Below are 7,798 nucleotides of genomic sequence, written 5' to 3'. Positions count from 1 at the left end.
ATAAACAAATGAAAGCTTCACGCCCTATCATGTAGGGATCAAGGGCGTCGGCGACCGAGGATCGAGGTGCGTTACATGACTTTGAGTACGAACGCACCTCATCCCTCGTGCTTGGTTTGACACCCCAAACCAAGCAAAATGTAATGCATGTATGCAATATGGCTCGAGTATGCAAAATGACTTAAGCTAGCAAAGCATGTCAAATGTAAACACCAACCAAATATGCAAATATGCAATGTGCTAAGCATGCAATGCTACAATGCTACCTAGATAGACAACTAGGCAAAATGATAATCATGTAATAATGCATTAACTACAAGGATGCAACAATTATGCAATGCGATGATCATACTACAAGACACAAATGCATGGACTTACACTAGGATGGAGGAACCTCAGCCACACCCCAAAACAGTGGCCAAAGTACTAAAATGATGGTGCCAACATGCCAGACAAGCATGCAAACCAATGGGCCTAAGACTAAGGCACAAAAGCCAACTTTCAAGCGCACTTAAAAGAAGACAAACATGGACATTAGACCAACAAAACAAGAGCTATGGCATGTTAGAATGAGCCCCAAAACCCACTTAGATGGCATCCCAAATGTCTAAACATGGTGGCAAACACAATGACCAACTCTTGAGGCACAAAACTACAACACTTCAAAGCATTGAAAGAGAGCCAAATGCAAGTGTAAGACCACATTACATGGACTGAAATATGATCTCAAATGATGCCAAATTATGGGAATAAGCCAAGTAAAGCATGCTAGTGACCCACACACCCAAGGCTCTCAAGCCAAAATGCACGGTGGCTATATCAAACATGGAAAATATGACCAAATCAGTGCCAAACAGCCCTTAATCATGGAAAAACATGACCTAAAGCTTCATAAAGCTGAGCCAAAACATGCAAGCATGATGGTCCAAAGGCAATATGCATTTCTAAGCAAAATAGAGGAATACAAGGCAAGTGTATTATGCATGCAAGGGGTCAACAAACCAACATGGGACAGAGGTAAAACATGCTAAATAAACACCAAATAACCTCTGAAATAAAGCCAAACAAAGCTAGGCATGCATGCTACCTTCATAAGCCTTAAACACAAGCTAAAGAGACACAAAGGGAGAGGGGTGTCCCTCCCCTATGCAAGACCTCAAAACCTCTTCTTCACCACTGAAAATCCATTGGATTTCAGTGGTGAGAAGGCCAATACACAAAAGGTTCAAAGCTCAATCAAAGAAGGGACAAAAGGGGCCAAACAAGGCCTAAGAGGGAGAGGTCGACCCCCAACACCAAAATGACCTGAATGAAAGGTCTTAAGCATAAGAAAACAAGACTTTTTTCAGTTATACACAAAGTCTAAAACAGTAAGCAAGATAGGCTAAAGGCTAGTGCAAGATTGGGGAATATAAAGTAAGTAATGTTACCCTTGAAGAACCCTTGAAGAACAGCAAGCTCAGGCCCCTTCTTATGATCAAAATCAGCTCAAAGCTTCAAGAACAAACCCTCAAGGCCTCCCAAGTTGAAGTATGGTGTAATAGTGTGTGTTTTAGTGCAATACTATGAACTAAACACACTTTTAGGCTATAAAACACACACAAAATGAAGAGAGAGAGGGAGATATAGAAAGAGAAAGTGTATATCAGATATATATCTATATCTTGCTCTGGTTTTTTGCTCAACCAAGACAAAGGAAGGGGGAGGCTCCTTATATAGACAATGGAAAAGGTTAAGCTTCCAAGGGAAGCTAACAAAGGGATCAAGGCTTCCTAAAGAAGCCAAGCCAAAGGGGCCAAGGCTTCCTTAGGAAGCTGGGACACGTGTCCAAGCTTCTTGAGGAAGCTAAGGCAAAGGTCCAAGCTTCCTTAAGAAGCTAGACCAAAAAGGTGCAAAAGGGGCAAAACAGCCTCACTTGTGCATGGGGAGAAGGGTCCATGCATTCCAGCTGGCACAGCTGGCTTGCCCCATGCCTGAAAAAGGCAAAAATGTGGCACCGGCCAGAAAATGAGGCCATCGGCCAAACAGATGGTCGGCCGACCACACCAAGTGCCGACCAGCCAATAGTATATTTCACCAATGGCCGGTAGCAATAATACACGGCCGGTGGCCTCAAGCCATGGCCGGTGGGTATCGGGGGTAGCTAACAAGCTACTCTCTACCCTCAGGTACAAAACAAACAATTCCTTGGTGCAAAACTAAGCATAGAACAAGCAAGTTGAGAGATCCTGAGGCAAGGCGCGTAGCCGAGACCTCCGGGAACTCAAAACAAACACGAGCATGGATGATCACCGAGTGTTCCACGGTGACGTCCAAGTCTTGAGGACGGTCAAAAATGGGGTGTCTACACTAATCCAGCAATTGTTTGTAATCAATGGTAAATTGCAAAGGAGAGCTTAGAATTATGATGAGAGTTGAATATTGTCAAATTCATATATGAAGTAAATGGGAAAGTGATTCTCTGTAGATATTTCAATGTAAAAAAAAATCACATAATGCAAGTAATATGAATAAAACACTGGACAAAAACGAGCAGGCAAAGCTACAATATATACTATAAGTTACCTACAGATGCTATGATGAAACCTATCTTGTCAATCCATGAAATTGTTATATGTTGCTCCATAAAAAATTATACCTTTTAAAACAGCATGAACACCATGAAGGCCAATCAAAGATGTTTGCACAACAAGACTAATAATGATGATAATAACAACAAATAGCAGTAAGTATTAATTAATAAATAAATGGAGCAATAAGCAATGTTCATAAATCATCTTTTACCAAATAAAAACCTTAAAAAGAGGAAACATAAAGAGTGAGAGAAAATACATAAATTTTCTTAGCTAACTATTTGTAGAACAAACAATAAAACTATTTAAATAAAATACAGTTACAGATCAAAACCATTGAAGCTGACTACTTGAGAGAGCTAAAACAAATAAAAGAGCTATAGATTCGATACCTAAGAAAAACAAAAGCATAGATCGAAATCAAAATCATCCAAAACAAGCTTGAGTTAGACCAATAAAAGAGAAGAGCAACTAAATCAACAATGGAAATCGAAATCCTAAGCAACCGTTTTAGAATGTAAATCAAAACAGATCTAGATTGCTATTGTGCAGTCATAAAAATCTCTGAATCTCGAGTGAACACGGCGAGTACAAATTGAAAAGCCCTTTCAAAAAGATCCACTGCATTTTTTAAGCGCCGTGAAAAACGAAACCCTAGATAAATGAAAATCAAGGGAGATTGAACAATCTTGAAGAAAATTGGTCAAATCAAGGGAGAACAAACAATATCGAAGAGAGATCGAATAATCTCGAAAAAAAAATTAGTCAAATCGAGTGCACAAACAAGATTTCAAAATAAAAAAAAAAATAATGAAAAAACATTGAGATAAAAGATCTAAGGTTTTGATCTACGATAGACTTGAAATCTTCATCATCAGTTGCTTCATCAATGTCTACAAAAAGAGCTTCATTTGTGCCATTTTAGAGAGAGAATAATGTTGGAGAAGGAGAAAGTGAGGGAAGAGGGTGATGAGTCTGTGACTGTGATGTTTGAAAAAAAAGTGATATTCAATTAGGTTTGAATGGCAGAGTTTTTTTTTTTTTTAATACTTATTAATTAATTGGTCGGGTTAAGCATCAGTGAAGGCACACGCCTTGGAAAATGAGAAATGAAGACGTTTTCAAAAAACGTCTTTTTCTAAGCGTCGTGACAATCAATTTTTCTTGTAGTGAATTCATCATTCAAATTCATGAGTTCAGAAAGCTTACCACATAGGTAGTCTTTAAAAAATAACATACATGAAAATATATTTATTAAGATATTACTCGCAGTGTTTAGTTGGCTGATTCGTTCTTAGAGTTGACCCTACACAATTCATAACACGTACAGAAATTGGGTCATAATACAATTTTAATTCGTTTATCTTTCTTAGGCTTCTTTCTAAGTCTTTAGTTCATTTATAATGCTCAATGTATGCCTAAAAATGTTCAAAAATGAAACATAACGGAAATCGGAACATAATACAACTTTTCAAAGTTTCTTGAAACAGGGTACTTCGCTCAAGCGCAACCTTGGTCGCTCGAGCAAACCCCTCAGTCTGCAAAAGTACTGGATGCTCTCATTTTACACTCGAGCCAACTTCTTCGTCACTCGAGCCAAGACTGAAAGTAAAGGGTGGTCGCTCGAGTGGTTTTTTGATCGCTCAAGCTAACCCTCAATGTCTGCAAAAGTACTGGAATCTTGAAATGTACGCTCGAGCTACACTTCTATCGCTCAAGCGAACTGCACGAATTCTAAAATTTTTAGAATTTTGTTTGAAGTTCAAATTTACAATTCAAAGGCTCAAACCTTGCATGATTGGTATAAAATCATCGAAAAACATTGTATAACATGAAAACATTCTCACTTTGAAACTAATTACTCAAATCTTCGTGAATTTGACAAAATGAAACTCTCAATTTTCATGCATGTGTGAATCTAACTTGAATTCTAGTTCTATAATTTTCAAAACATGAAATTGAGTTTCATAACTGCATGATTCATGAATGCATGTGTCGAATAACTCCCAATTCAACATGATTATCATGGTTTATACTCAATGATAAAAAATTATAGCAAATTATACTTGCATGCATATATTGATTCTAATCTCAACATATTCAACTCAATTCTTACATTTGTTAACATGTACTTCTTGAATTCATAGAGGTATGAACTTAAACTCATGAATCAAGGTCCAATCTCTCACCTTTGAACTTTAATGAGCCTAGGTATAGCAGATTCTTGTGTTTAGCTTCGAAATTCTTCAACCACCAAGTCAATTCTTTAAGAATTTGATTGCTTTCTTCTCTAAATTGAACTCTCTCTCTCTCTCTCTCTCTCTATATATATATATATATATATATATGTGTGTGTGTGTGTGTGTATAGGCTTCTCTAAGATTTGTGCAAGGTTAAGAGCTCAAACTACTTGATCCAAAGCACTAACTCTACCATTGTATAGTGGATGATTAGTTTAAGCTAATTAATTAGGAATTAGTCTAACTAATCAAGGCCTATTTATTGAATTTAATCTAATTAATTTGATCTGAAACAAATTTTAATTAAATTTCAATGCAGGCTCTAAAAATTATGCTAATCATAATGATATAGTCAATTTTGATTTCCGTCGCCTCTACGACCCTCAACTTTTCAAAGTTTCCTAAAACAGGGTACTTCACTCGAGCGCAACCTTAGTTGCTCAAGTGAAACCTTCAGTCTACAAAAGTACTGGATGCTTTCATTTTACGCTTCAGCCAAATTCTTGGTTGGTCGAGCCAAGACTAAAAGTAAAGGGTGGTTGCTTAAGCAATTTTTGGATCGCTTGAGCCAACCCCTAATGTCTGCAAAAATACTGGGAGCTTGAAATGTACGCTCGAGCGACACTTTCATCGCTCGAGCGAAAAAGACGAATCTTGGAATTTTCTGAATTCTGTTTGAAGTTAAAATTTACAATTCAAAGGCTCAAACCTTGCATGATTGGTATAAAAATCATGGAAAAACATTGTATAACATGAAAACATTCTCACTTTGAAACCAATTACTCAAAACTTCATGAATTTGACAAAATGAAACTCTCAATTTTCATGCATGTGTGAATCTAACTTGAATTCTTGTTCTATAATTTTCAAAACATAAAATTGAGCTTCATAACCTCATGATTCATGAATGCATGTGTTGAACAACTCCCAATTCAACATGATTATCATGGTTTATACTCAATGCTGAAAAATCATAGCAAATTATACATGCATGCATATATTGATTCTAATCTCAACATATTCAACGCATTTCTTACATTTGTTAGCATGTACTTCTTGAATTCACATAGTTATGAACTTAAACTCATGAATCAAGGTTCAATCTCTCACCTCTGGACTTTAATGAACCTAGGTATAACAGATTCTTGTGTTTAGCTTTGAAGTTCTTCAGCCACCAAGTCAATTCTTTAAGAATTTGATCGATTTCTTCTCTAAATTGAACTATTTCTTTCTTTCTCTCTCTCTCTCTCTCTATATATATATATATATAGGCTTCTCTCAGATTTGTGCAAGGTTAAGAGCTCAAACTTCTTTATCCAAAGCACTAACTCTACCATTATATAGTGGATAATTAGTTTAAGCTAATTAATTAGGAATTAGTCTAATTAATCAAGGCCCATTTATTGAATTTAATCTAATTAATTTGATTCGAAACAAATTTTAATTAAATTTCAATGTAGGCTCTAAAAATTATGCTAATCATAATGATATTGTCAATTTCGATATCCGTCGCCTCTACGACCCTCAACGTTTCAAAGTTTCCTAAAACAGGGTACTTCACTCGAGCGCAACCTTAGTTGCTCAAGCGAAACCCTCAATCTGCAAAAGTACTGGATGCTTTCATTTTACGCTCCAGCCAAATTCTTGGTTGGTCGAGCCAAGACTAAAAGTAAAGGGTGGTTGCTTGAGCAGTTTTTCGATCGCTTGAGCCAACCCCTAATGTCTACAAAAATACTGGGAGCTTGAAATGTACACTCGAGCGACACTTTCATCGCTCGAGCGAAAAAGACGAATCTTGGAATTTTCTGAATTCTGTTTGAAGTTAAAATTTACAATTCAAAGGCTCAAACCTTGCATGATTGGTATAAAAATCATGGAAAAATATTGTATAACATGAAAACATTCTCACTTTGAAACCAATTACTCAAAACTTCATGAATTTGACAAAATGAAACTCTCAATTTTCATGCATGTGTGAATCTAACTTGAATTCTTGTTCTATAATTTTCAAAACATAAAATTGAGCTTCATAACCTCATGATTCATGAATACATGTGTTGAACAACTCCCAATTCAACATGATTATCATGGTTTACACTCAATGATGAAAAATCATAGCAAATTATATATGCATGCATATATTGATTCTAATCTCAACATATTCAACTCAATTCTTACATTTGTTAACATGTACTTCTTGAATTCACATAGTTATGAACTTAAACTCATGAATCAAGGTTCAATCTCTCACCTTTGAACTTTAATGAGCCTAGGTATAGCAGATTCTCGTTCTTCAACAACCAAGTCAATTCTTTAAGAATTTGATTCCTTTCTTCTCTAACTTGAACTCTCTCTCTCTCTCTCTCTCTATATATATATATATATGTATAGGCTTCTCTAAGATTTGTGCAAGGTTAAGAGCTCAAACTTCTTGAGCCAAAGCACTAACTCTACCATTATATAGTGGATGATTAGTTTAATCTAATTAATTTGATCCAAAACAAATTTTAATTAAATTTCACTGTATGCTCTAAAAATTATGCTAATCACAATGATACAGTCAATTTCGATTCATGTCGCCTCTACGACCCTCAATTGCAGATTATAACATAATATTGTACAGATATCTCTACAATGGATAAATATGAATTCAAAGACACACATAACCACATAATTAGCATCCAAATCCACATTAAGCACATAATCACAAGTGTATTTAAAGATTAACGACATCATACAGAATGGGGTTGTCATATTGAGACTCTTACCTTGGAAGGACTAGTGCTTATTTACTGCCCTTTATCAGTTGTGGTTTTTAAAATTTAAAATGCATTGTGCATCATCTCTTGGAAAGGAAGAAGCAAATGTTTTGGCATAGCATTACACATGCATACCCATGTTCATATCGAATAATTATTATCATGACCCTCTACCATGACCCGAACCTGCCCCTGTGGATTAAGGTTATAACCGACCAGTAATCAA

The sequence above is a fragment of the Camellia sinensis genome, chromosome 2, assembly GCF_055761805.1.
Source record: "Camellia sinensis isolate YWXY chromosome 2, ASM5576180v1, whole genome shotgun sequence".
In the NCBI taxonomy this organism is placed as follows: Eukaryota; Viridiplantae; Streptophyta; class Magnoliopsida; order Ericales; family Theaceae; genus Camellia; species Camellia sinensis.
The sequence above is the reverse complement of the archived record's forward strand: the minus strand, read 5'-3'. Positions refer to the sequence as shown.